The sequence below is a fragment of the Pituophis catenifer genome, unplaced genomic scaffold (genome assembly GCF_029215685.1).
Source record: "Pituophis catenifer annectens isolate HBS135680 unplaced genomic scaffold, rPitCat1.0.hap2 SCAF_11, whole genome shotgun sequence".
NCBI classification, from domain to species: Eukaryota; Metazoa; Chordata; class Lepidosauria; order Squamata; family Colubridae; genus Pituophis; species Pituophis catenifer.
In genome coordinates this window covers 3,919,482-3,932,863 of record NW_027256891.1, presented here as the reverse complement: position 1 = coordinate 3,932,863, position 13,382 = coordinate 3,919,482, and the positions used below count along the sequence as shown (strand labels likewise).

The 13,382-nt window shown below is 43.5% G+C and overlaps 1 protein-coding gene across 1 annotated transcript in view; it reads right to left on the bottom strand.

The window, feature by feature from the left end:
- ABCB7 (ATP binding cassette subfamily B member 7) overlaps nt 1–13,382 on the bottom strand; it is a 90,524-nt gene that overhangs the window by 31,860 nt on the left and 45,282 nt on the right. The window lies entirely within an intron of this gene.

The following is a 13,382-nucleotide window of genomic DNA, read 5'->3' as shown; positions in this document are numbered from 1 at the left end:
GAAAGGTTACCAGGAACCTTGTCAGACAGAAACTGAAATTCATCCCTGAAAATTGGCTGAGGGGGAAGAGGAACATTCCTATACAGGTAGTCCTCAACTTACGACCACAATTGAGTGCAAAATTTATGTTGCTAAGTGAGAAATTTGTTATGTGAGTTTTGCCCCATTTTATGACTTTTCTCATCACATTTGTTAAGTGAATCAGTGCAGTTGTTAAATCAGTAATCCGGATGTTAAGTGAATCCGGATTCGCCCCATTGACTTTCCTTGTCAGAAGGTCACCCTGGGACACTGCAACCGTAATAAATATGAGTCAACTGTCAAGCATCTGAATTTTATTCGTGTGACAAATGGGGATGCTGGCATAAGTGTGAAAAATGGTCATAAGTCACTTTTTTTCAGTGCCGTTGTAGCTTCAAACGGTCACTAAGCAAACTGTTGTAAGTCAAAGACTTTTACTTTTTACAAAGGATGTGCTCAAGGTAGAAATGAAATTCAACAATTAATTTTAACTTATTCAATTTTGGCGTTGCCTGACTCCAGATAACTCTGGATGGCTCACAACGTAAGAACTATAAAATTTAGCACAAGAATAATTTTTTAAAAAAAGAGAAAAAAGAGCTTGAAAAATAAAAGACACAATGGTTGTCTAGCCAACAATGCACAGTGAGTGCAGTTCAAGTGCAAAAATTCAGCACCATGCGGTCAATTGAGAGCAACGTGGTGCACCTAGGATATCGTTTCCTGATTTGGATCGGGACCTTTTGCAGGTGAGCTTCTTGTTCAGGTAACTGTACCAACGTGCATATGCAATTGCACACACAGCTGTGCTGCCTGCTGCTGCTTGTAAAACCTATGTAACATTTAAGAAACTTTTGACCCCTTTACTCTGTGTGTGCTTGGCATGGATCAGGATGGTAGCTGGGAGGGAGGCAGGTTTTTCTAATATGTTTGAAGCTGGCAGCAGCTCGGGTAATGATTTCATAGCATTACTCACACGGGAGGTGAAAATTCTTACCGGTTTCCCATTTATAGGGGGATATCCCTCCCCCCACCTTTTTTCTTCTGGCTACACCTAACTAGTATACAACACACAGCTTGATGAGAAATTATATACACGATTTGGGGGTGGGGATACTGGAACCAGATATCACTTTCAAGATTCAGGTATGTGTTGCTGCATTTCAGAAATGAGGTTCTGGTAGGCTCTGAAGATTACCAAAAGGATTCCAGATAGTGATCTACCTCTGGGTTGCCCAGTGCTGATATATAGGTAAAATGGACCATTTGGTGGACCATCTGCAGCCAGCGACAGCTCCCCATCGCCCAGTGCGTTCTCACAGGGAGGGCCTCCTTGGGGTGCCGTCGGCCAGACAATGTCGGCTGGCAACCCCTAGGGAGCGGGCCTTCTCTGTGGGTGCACCTACCCTGTGGAATTAGCTCCCCTGGAGCTCCGGGTGGCCCCTAACCTTCGCTCTTTCCGCCGTGACCTTAAAACATGGTTATTTCGCCTGGCTGGTTTGGACTGAAGGGGTTTTAAAGGGGATTTTAATGGTCTTTTTATAATCTTATTGGGTAGTTTTAATATTTATTTTTCTTGTTTTTATTGTTGTGAGCCGCCCTGAGTCCTTCGGAGATAGGGCGGCATACAAGTTTAAATAATAAATAAATAAATAAAAACACAACAGCACCACAAGCACACTTCTGATTCACCGCTCCTTTTAAAAGCTGGAGAAAAACCAGCCATTTTCCTCCTTCTTTGCAAAAATCTTTGCAAAAACCAACCAGCGACCATCGGGTGCTGACCTACTCAGCAATCGCTTTTTCCCCATGCTAAATTCAGTAAGACAGCCTGGTTTACTTTCATTTTGACTTTATTTTTAAGCTACCTGCCTGAAGGCGACATAGGACAGCAGCAGAACTTATAAGTGTAAAAAAAACCCAAAAACCCAGCAATGGCAACACTTTAAACTTTTATGTAATATAAAATACATTAAAATCTATTTCACTCAACTGAATACACTCCTAGCAATCCCCGCAGGACTAAAACATCAATAGAGGAGCACTTCCCTAATAAAAGCCAGTTGAATCAGGTAACATTTTTAAAGTCAGTGCAGTTATGGCAGTAAACTGCGCACAAATTGATGGCTAAGTCCTTTTGGTAGATTTACATAGATGTTAAAAAGCGCCGAGGGCATGCTCCAACCCTGGGGAGTCGTGAATGCCACAGACCAGCATTATCTTCTGAAATAAGGTTCACATTACACACTAACCCAAAATGAGATTGCTTTAGCCTCTCCCCTATTGTGTGATACAAGACCACCAATTTTGGATTACCAATTAATCATGGCTTACAGCAATGTGCAGAACCAGCCTGAGATTGCCCTTCCCTAGCTAACCCAGATACAGAAGCAGAAAGGATACCAAGCTAGAAAGTCATGAATGCTGAAGAGCAACTAAGAGTAACCAACATGAGAACATTCCTCCTATCTGGAGTGGTACATTTTCCAGGGCCACCACTAAAAAGGCCCTGAATAACACAACTCCCAATGATCTAATGTTTAAATAGGATAAGGCTTCATTAAAGAGAGACCAAAGTTTTAGAGAGAGACTTCTCTCTTCTCCTGTTCTGTCCCTCAAACTGTTCCCTGTGGTGGCTGCTTTGGGGCTATTAGAGACGTAAATGCTTCACATCACCATTTGATATTGGGTCTTGCTTTGCCTCTAGGAGTTTACTCAGATTAGAATTACACAACATCCCTGAAGGTTTCACACATTTAAAATGTTACAATCACAAATCACAGTCAGTGGGAAAAAAACCAGATTGTTGGAAAATTCAGACATAAAACTCTAAGGAATTAGAGAATGTGTTCAACAGATGTTGAAGCTTAAAAGAAGCATTATTGTTTTAGAATTTTAATTTCTAACTATGCTTTTCAGATAAGCAGCAACAAGCGTTGGTCAACTCCCTTCGGTCCGGCTTGCCTGGAAACTCAATTTTAATTCATTCTTCTGTTTTTGGCACGATACCACTCCATCTGCACTACATTGTGGTGACCATCATTTAGAGGCCATAAAACTGGTTTCCCTGCGAGAGCTTACTCTGTAGTAATGACATTTATTATAATGACAATTCTGGAAAGCTCCCTCCCCAGCTATTTTTTTTTTAAAAAACAGGCTATACACCACGGTGAGTTTTAAGAGATACATATTTTATATGTATATAAATATACATACATACATCCCCAAAGTTAAAAGGGTAAAGGCTCCCCACCAACCTTTTAGGTATCCATCTGAATCTTCAATTAAATTAATTGGCTTTACTATAATTTTGCAATAAATAAATAAATAAATCCTCCTCTGATACCCTACCTTTGAAAGTGCTTACACGAATTTTAGAATCGGTCTCTCCCATTCCCAAAGGGTAAAAGTATGAATCTGAATGAGGCACCACAATATTACATCCCATCGTCTTCTCATTTTCCCTCTCCTTCACCACTTACTACCCGTCAAAATCAAGTGTCACGTTCAGCTTATTTACCTTCCTCCTGTACCAGTGACTGATTAACAACTAAAATGAATTTTTCCAGAGAGCCACTTTAGGAATTCCCAGAAGGTCTCGTGATCATCCATCAAATGCTTTTCAGGGGTTCTAAAGTTTTCATACCTGAAACACGTTCCCAAAATTTATGGTAAGTATTAAAGACTTTACAAATATTTCAATGACCTACCTGCACTCTTTCTGAGTCTCATGTACCAGCAGTTGAAAACTATTACGTTAATAGCAAAACACCCCTTGTTTTATAAAAGCAGAAATAAGTTTTAAATTCCCTTCTGCTTTCAAACAGTCTGTAATTGCCAGATAACTTAAGAGAACCACTACAAGCTGCAGCTAAATATCTCTTTAGGCAAATAAAATTAGAATGCATTTCTTTGGAGCCAAGCCATGCTTATACAAGCAAGAATCGGTTTTCTAGAAAAGAATCCTTCAGTATTCATGGAAGTATAGAAAACTGACCAAATGCTTGGTTCTAAGTTGAAGTTTTTAATTATGCGCCATCATCAAGTTGGTACTGACTTAGTGACCAGAGATTTTCTCCATGATGGTTAACTTGGTTTTTCAAGTCATCTAACAATGTATTCATCACAAATGTAACTGAGTCCCTCCCTCCTGATGCTGGTCAGCCTCTTCTTCTCTTACTTCTGCCTTTCCCAGCATTATAACCTTTTCCAAAGAGCTACAAAGTGGAATATTTTGAGCCTAGTCATGTGAGGCCTCTTGGTTGGTTTGATCATCCATTTCCTATCCTGCTACTTATCACTGCTTCAAATATTCTGATGTACTGTGATACTGTGCCATCTGAATATCTTCTCCAAGGTCTTCGTGAGTATTCTTCCAAGCACTAGTAGTAGTTTTAATCATCCAGTCATGTCCGACTCTTAACGACTTTATAGGCAAGTACTCTCCACGCTACCCTGTCAAACATGGCTTCTTGATGGATGTTCATCTTTGTTTCAATTTTGACGTTATCAATGCAGCAAGTTCTCTGCTTGCCAGGAGTGGATTCTAATTTTTTTTACTATGGGTTCTGTGGGCGTGGCTTATTTTGTGGGTGTGGCTTGATGGCCATGTGACAATTCTTTAGGATTTAGCAGAGGTACTGGTCTACCAGGCTTTTAACTGCTTGCAGAGCTGTACCAATCTACCCATTTATTTTTGCAGACACTGGTCTACCTACCTACCTACCTACCTACCTACCTACCTACCTACTTATTTATTTATTTATTTATTTATTTATTTATTTATTTATTTATTATTTATTTATTTATTTATTTATTATTTAAATTTATATACCGCCCTACTCCCGAAGGACTCAGGGCGGTGAACAGCCATAAAATAAAACATATAGATACAAAATTTAAAACAGAGATAAAACCGATTAAATAAATTTGGCTGAACCATTTTAAAACCCCAATAATTTAAAACCAAATTTAAAATTCCCATTTAAAAGAGGAAAATTTAGGTCAGGCCAGCTTGATGAAATAGGAACGTCTTAAGCGCGCGACGGAAGGTATACAGATCCGGGATCCTCCGTATCTCCGGGGGGAGCTCGTTCCAGATAGTAGGTGCCCCCACAGAGAAGGCTCTCCCCCTGGGGGCTGCCAGTCGACATTGTTTGGCCGACGGCACCCGGAGAAGCCCCTCTCTATGGGAGCGTACTGGTCGGTGGGAGGCTATTGGTGGTAGCAGGCGGTCCCATAAATAACCAGGTCCTAAGCCATGGAGCGCTCTGAAGGTGATAACCAAAACCTTGAAGCGCACTCAGAAGACCACCGGGAGCCAGTGCAGCTCGCACAGGAGAGGGTTACATGGGAGCGCCACATTGCTCCCATCACCACCTGCGTGGCCGCACTCTGCACCAGTTGGAGCCTCCGAGTGCTGCTCAAGGGGAGCCCCATGTAGAGAGCGTTACAATAGTCCAGACGGGAGGTGACGAGGGCATGAGTGACCGTGCGTAACGAGTCCCGATCCAGAAAGGGACGCAACTGGCGGATCAGGCGGACCTGATGAAAAATCCTTCCGGTCACGGCCGTCATATGCTCTTCTAAAGACAGCCGTGAATCCAGGAGGACACCCAAGTTGCGAGCCCTCTCCGTGGGGGCCAATGATTCGCCCCCAATAGTCAGTGATGGCACCAGCTGACTATATCGGGACGTCGGAAACCACAGCCACTCGGTCTTGGATGGGTTGAGCCTGAGCCTGTTTCTCCCCATCCAGATCCGTACGGCCTCCAGGCACCAGGACATCACTTCAAGGGCATCGTTGGGGTGGTCTGGGGTGGAGATGTACAGCTGGGTGTTGTCAGCGTACTGATGGTACTCCACCCCGAAACCACGGTCTACCCATTTATTTTTGCAGGCACCGGTCTACACATTTGTTTGCTTTTAACACTGATCAGCTGTAGGGCGGCCCTTTGAAGCCCCGCGGCAAGAGTTTAAACAGTTTTTTCCCCTCTAGCCATCAACTCAGGAGGCAGCAATAGATTGGGGGTGGGGCTAAATAAAAGGTAAGAATAATGCGGGGGGGTGGGGGGTGAGGGCAGGGGGGCCAGAACCGGTTCGGTGACGTTATATCATCACCACTACTGGCTCGGCGGAACTGTTGCTTGCCCCTTCTTCTTGACCCATTAACCGTTCCTAGCATCATTGCCTTCTCCAATGAATTTGCACGCATGAGATGGCCAAAGTAAATCAGACGCAGTCTTGTAAATTTGACTTCTAGTGATGTTTCTAGTTTTATACGATTAAGCACCACTCTGATGGTTGCTCTGGCTGCTCATGGCATATGCAATACTTTGCGCCAGCATCACAGTTCAAAGGCATAAATTTTTTGATCAGCTCTTTGTAAGCGTCCAACTCTCACATCCGTACATCATTACAGGGAAGACTATTGCTCTAACTAGCCTGTTTTTTGTATTTATATCAGTATCTTTGCTTCTCCACATCTTATTCATGTTAACTATTGCAGGGCGGCTTAAGTTTATCCTGCGTTTGATTTCAAGTGTACAACTGCCATCATGAACAATTTTTGATCCAAGGAAGATAAATTCTTGATCTAATTCAATTTCCACCTTGTTGATTTTAAACATTTCATGTCCACCTGCAGCTGTTATTGTTCCAAATGCTAGTCTGTGGCTTATTTCTTAACTACCTCTTTCTGTATGGTTGATGTTCATCCTAAAAGGCAGATGTTACCTATCACTTCAATATATTCAATATCAATTCTGAGATTAGTTGTTATACCTGCTTTCATTTGCTTGGTCTCCTTTTAGTTCCATTTTTTCACTGTGTTCCTTCACTTTTATTCCTAGAGGTAGCAGATCCTCTGCATTCTTGGCTATCAGAGAAGTGTCACCAGCATTGAGCAGGTTATTGATGTTTCTCCCTCTAATTTTAAAACAATCCAGCTTTCCTTATGTCTGCAGCATTTAAGTTGAGTAAGTAAATAAATAAGGGAAGAACATACAGTCTTATCTCACTCTTTTGTCAACCTGGAGCCAATCCATTTTTATCACCTTCTGTCTGTAGTGTGGCTTCCTGATCTGTATATCTAATATTTCCAACTTTGGCATTCCAGTCTCCACTCACAAGCAGCTCATCTCGGTTGGCTGTTTTGTCACTTTCAAATTGATCAAAAAATTCATCAACCTCTTCTTCTGCATCGGTGATTGCAGCATAAACTGAATATGAATGATCACCATATTAAAGGGATATCCATGAAGTCTAATTAATATTATCTGGTTATTGATTGCATTGTAGTAGAATATTGTTTTTACTGTAACCTTCTTAATTATGAAAACAAGATTATTCCTTCTTTGTGTCTCATGCCCCAACAGTGTGATCTTCTGGCTGAAAGTATATCTCAATTTGCTGATGCCTAATATGTCAATCTGTAGTAGTTTCATTCCATCTTTCACTGTGTTCTTCATACTCTTTGTTCCATCTTCCATCTTATCCAGGATGACAATGAAAATTCTTATAAGGAGGAGGTGAAGGCTCTGGTGGGCTGATGCAATAAAAATAACTTGGTTTTGAATATTAACAAAACAAAGGAGATCATTGTAGATTTTAGAAAGAGCTGGCATAGTCATACTCCACTTTGTATCAAGGCTGCAGCTGTGGAGGTGGTCAATAGTATTAAGTGTCTGGGGGTGCAGATAACTAACAATCTGAAGTGGTCTCTCCGCACGTCATCCTTAGTGAAGCGTGCAAAGCAGCGTCTGCGTTTCCTACATCGGATGATGAGAGCACATCTTTCTCCTTCTGTCCTGGCCACTTTTTACAGAGGCCCCATTGAGAGCATTTTAAGAAACTGCATCACTATTTGGTTTGGTGGCAGCAGTGCCTCAGATAGAAAGTCCCTACAGAGAATAGTGAGGATAGCAGAGAAGATTATAGGAAGCTCACTTTCTGTTATTCAGGATGCTGCTTATAAGCGCTATGTGCTTAGAGCTTGAAGCATTTTTAGAAACCCCACACACCCAGTTTACGGTCTGTTTCTGTTGCTCCACTTTAGGAGGAGGTTTCGAAGTATTTCTAGCAGGACTACTAGATTCGGTAACAGCTTTGTTCCTCATGCCATCCATCTTGTAAACTCATAGGATTCTTTTTTTTTTTTTTGCCATGTATATGTATACAGCTGAAGTAGGCTGTAATGTTTATCTGTGTCATATATGTTTGTGTATGTGAGTATATGCATAATATTTATCTTTTGAGAGCTGAATGCTACAAAATTTAATTTTAATGTATAATGATTAGTGTACATTTAAAGTGACAATAAAGTTTCTATTCTACTCTACTCTTCTATCTTTGCAGCTTTGGGTTTTCTCTTCCTGTATGGCAACTTGGGCAACAAGACCTCCCAAAGACTTTAACTATGTCATAAATACAACTCTATATTGAGGGTTAAGCAAACTACTGTAAATGATGATAAAAGTAGTTAAATGTACATATAATAGAACATAGAATAAGAGAATTGGAAGGGACCTTGGAAGTCTTCTAGTCCAACCCCCTGTTCATGCAGGCTCAAAATGGTAAAATCTACCATTTTAGATCAATGGTTGTCCAGTCTGTTTTTGAAAGCCTGCAGTAATAGAGGACTCCCAACTTCTGAAGGCAAGCCATTCAATTGGTTGATTGCTCTCACCGTTAGGAAATTTCTCCGTAGTTCTTCTAGGTTGCTTCTCTCCTTGGTTAATTTCCATTCATTGTTTCTCATCTTGTCTTTTGGTGCTTTGGAAAATAGTTTGCCTTTGTAGGAGCCCCTTATTAATTATCCTAATTAACGGATATAAGAGGAAGCCAATATTCCCCATTTAACCTTACTCTGACTGCATGGTAAAATATGGGGAAGTGTTATTTTGATAAATCTGTCCTGGCAGCAAACCCAATTTTTAGTTTGCACTGGAGCTCTGCAAAGGAAGAACTTTGTGCCCGGAACAGAAGCAGCTGACTCTTTTGGTCCTACTCTTTTTAGCTTGTATTCACTGTTATTTACTGCTCAATAAGAACTTATTTTAGTGAGCATTTGGGATGCAATGATGGTTAACTTCTTAAACTGAGGATGGTTAAATATTATGATGTATTGCTTTAAGAAACACTCATATCTCCAAGCATTTGTGAAACATAAATATCAATGTGGCACCTACATTAGTTATAATGTTACAAAGCTGCTCTATTTATACCCAATATCTTTTTGATCCTTTATATATATAAAAAACCGATGGGATTTTAAAGGATTACTCCTTCCTGTTCAATCTGACATGCTAAACGTACACTATTTCTCTCTCTCTCTCTCTCTCTCTCTCTCTCTCTCCCCCCCCCCTTCTGTTTTTATATGTTGTTATCAATTTAGTCTGTGTAGAGACCCAAGAATTTCAAAGCCTCTCTTTCTGGCAGATAATTTCTCACGGGAGAGATAGCAGTTCACAATCCCACAAAGAGAACAGGAGCAGGGTTTCCATTCCAGATCCAGTAATGAGACGAGACAGCCCGGTGCTCTCGGAAGGGAAGGCAGACACGGATCCAATATGGGCACCCAGAGCAAGAGCCCAGCTGCCTCAGCACAACACGGTGCTGGGGAAGAACTAGCGAGATGAGCAGAGTTTTCTGGGGTGTTATGCCTGGAGGGGCATCTTGGTCCTACCAGCAGCTGTGGGAGAAGCAAGCTGAAGATGTTTCATTAAAAGTCCTCCCTTAAGGGTCTATATCGCTGACTCCAGCTAAATGAGTTTAGATATTGCCTTGACATATCCCTTGCTGATTAGGTAGATAAGACATCCTCATGAGGCGAGCGTTGTCATCCATTTTAAAGTTCCCCTGGCACTCACTCGGTGCACTTCACATTTCCAGCCAGTTCCCCTCCCAGATACAGAAAATTAGCAGTCAGAGGCGCTACAGAGAAAGACATGCCTGACTCATAAATAATGGATGCTAGGCCCATGAGCAAAAGGCCAAAATGATGGCAACTGTGACAGGAGGTGACAGCAGCTCTTATCAAATTCCTGAGTTTAATCCAGCTATTATGGGGAGATGGATGGATGGATGGATAATATCTATATATATCTCCTCACCACCTAGCTGGCTAGGGAGCGTAGTGGTTAAAGCACAGTCTTTGATGCTGGAAATCGAGGTTTAAATTCCAGCTGAAATCTGGTTGGGGTCCTTGTCAAAGACCCACTAATGCAGGGGTGTCAAACACAAGGCCCGCCGGCTGGATGTGGCCCGCGATGTGGTCGGATCCAGCCCGTGGGGCTGTCCGGGAAAATATAAGGAGCTGGCCCACATTGCTTCGGCCCGGTCTACCCAATGCAAAGAGAAAACATCGGGCCAGCATGGCTTCAGCCAGTCTACTAAGTCCAAACAGTAAACATGCCAGCAGTTTGGAGAGTGGCGTCAAGTTGGCTATGCCCACCCAGTTGCCCCCACCCCTGGTCAACCAAAGCCCTGATGTGTCCCTCAATGAAATTTGAGTTTGACACCCCTGACCTAATGCTTCACCTGCCTACCTCAAAAATATGAGTGACACGAACTAGGGGAGTTCATGCTAGCTTAGATGTCCCCCAGGCTGAACAAAGTCCACATCAGATATTGAGGAACCAGGACAATTTGCTGATAACTGGAATAAACCATACATGGATGAGACAAGAGAACTTGACACTGATGGAATGCTACTACAACAGGAGATAAACGAAATGCATGAGGAAACTATGGATGGATAGAGGATCTATATCCACACTAACTGAGAAACACCTTGTTACCCAATGCTTCAACACAGTGAAGAGGAAACTCTTCTCACAACTTGAGACAGACCAGCTACACATTACAGACTCAAGAAGCTTCAGAAGAACAACTGCACAGCTGCCACCTCACACTGGAATGTCACCACCACCTCTTCCATTATAGAGCACAGCAACTAATATGAAATATGAGATCATGGATAAACTAGCCATAGTCAACACTCACGACTGGCTACTGATAGTTCCCTAAAAGTTTGATCCTGTGACCCCAGATGACGTGGACAGGATTCTGGGTAGACTGAACGCGACCACATGTTTGTTGGACCCGTGTCCCTCCTGGTTAATACTGGCTTCCCGGGAGGTGACGCGAGGCTGGCTCCAGGGGATTATAAATGCTTCATTGGGTGAGGGTACCTTCCCTGCCGCCTTGAAGGAGGCGGTGGTGAGGCCTCTCCTCAAGAAGCCTTCCCTGGACCCGGCAGTATTGGCTAATTATCGTCCAGTCTCCAACCTTCGCTTCGTTGCGAAGGTTGTTGAGAGTGTGGTTGCGCGACAGCTTCCCCAGTACCTGGATGAAACGTCGTATCTAGATCCACTCCAGTCGGGTTTCAGGCCTGGGTATAGCACGGAAACGGCATTGGTCGCGTTGGTTGATGATCTCTGGAGGGCTCGGGACAGGGGTTGCTCCTCTGTCCTGGTCCTGTTAGATCTCTCAGCGGCTTTTGATACCATCGACCATGGTATCATGCTGCACCGGTTGGAAGAGTTGGGGGTGGGAGGCACCGTATTACGGTGGTTCTCCTCCTTTCTCTCCGACCGGTTGCAGTCTGTGTTGACAGGGGGGCAGAGGTCGACCCCGAGGCCCCTCATATGTGGGGTGCCGCAGAGATCGGTCCTCTCGCCTCTTTTGTTCAACATTTATGTAAAGCCGCTGGGCGAGATCATCCGTGGTTTCGGGGTGAAGTACCATCAGTACGCTGACGACACCCAGCTGTACATCTCCACCCCGGACCACCCCAACGATGCCCTTGAAGTGATGTCCCGGTGCCTGGAGGCCGTACGGATCTGGATGGGGAGGAACAGGCTCAGGCTCAACCCATCCAAGACTGAGTGGCTGTGGTTTCTGACGTCCCGATATAGTCAGCTGGTGCCATCGCTGACTATTGGGGGTGAATCATTGGCCCCCACGGAAAGGGCTCGCAACTTGGGCGTCCTCCTGGATTCACGGCTGTCTTTAGAAGATCACTTGATGGCCGTGACCGGGAGGATTTTTCATCAGGTTCGCCTGATCCGCCAGTTGCGTCCCTTTCTAGATCGGGACTCCCTACACACAGTCACTCATGCCGTCACCTCTCGTCTGGACTATTGTAACGCTCTCTACATGGGGCTCCCCTTGAGGTGCACTCGGAGGCTCCAACTGGCACAGAATGCAGCCGCGCGGGTGGTTATGGGAGCAACATGGAGCTCCCATGTAACACCTCTCCTGCGCGAGCTGCACTGGCTCCCGGTGGTCTTCCGAGTGCGCTTCAAGGTTTTGGTTACTACCTTTAAGGCGCTCCATGGCTTAGGACCTGGTTATCTACGGGACCGCCTGCTACCACCAATAGCCTCCCACCGGCCAGTACGCTCCCATAGAGAGGGGCTCCTCCGGGTGCCGTCGGCCAAACAATGTCGGCTGGCGGACCCCAGGGGGAGAGCCTTCTCTGTGGGGGCACCTACGATCTGGAACGAGCTCCCCCCGGAGATACGGAGGATCTCGGATCTTCGCACCTTCCGTCGCGCGCTTAAAATGTTTTTATTTCATCAAGCTGGCCTGGCCTAAATCATCTCCTCTTTTAAATTTAAATTTTAAACATAAATTTTTAATCTGTTTAATTATGGGGTATTTTAAAATTCAGCCTAAATTATTTAATTTGTTTTAATTTATTTTAGATTTTGTATTTCCTGTGTTTTATCTTCTGGCTGTTCACCGCCCTGAGTCCTTCGGGAGAAGGGCGGTATAGAAATTTAATAAAATAAAATAAAATAATAAAATAAATAAAAGGTGTCAATACAACCCTCACAACAATCTCCAATGAACTGGAATACATTGCAGCTATTGTAATCCTGGAGATGTTTGGCTACGCAATCAAAATAGTAGTACATACCCACCCCACAGAAAATAAGGTTGAAGGCTAAAATCAAAGTGACTTGGAGAGAGGTTAATCAGCTGGTAGAGTTACAGAAAAATGTGAAGATTAGAGTTAAGACTGAAAAAATATAAGGGGCTGACTCCATCTGAAGCCCTGGAGACTGGTAAGGCTCACAGCACTAGCTACCAGGCTAAGGAGATAAACTAGAGAAGCAGAAGCCAAGAAGATCAATGTTCTGTTCTCCAAAGAACATCCAAGGTCTACTCCCAACTGCAGTGCAATAACAGACTAACAGCAGAGCCACCAACAGTAGGAACTGAACACTACTAGAAGAACATATTGGAGAAAGAGAAGGCATGTAACAGTGATGTAAAGTGGCAACAAGACCTGAGATGATAGCCACCAAGCTATGGGACCATATGGCCAGGACATGAGCACAGCTCAGAAGGGC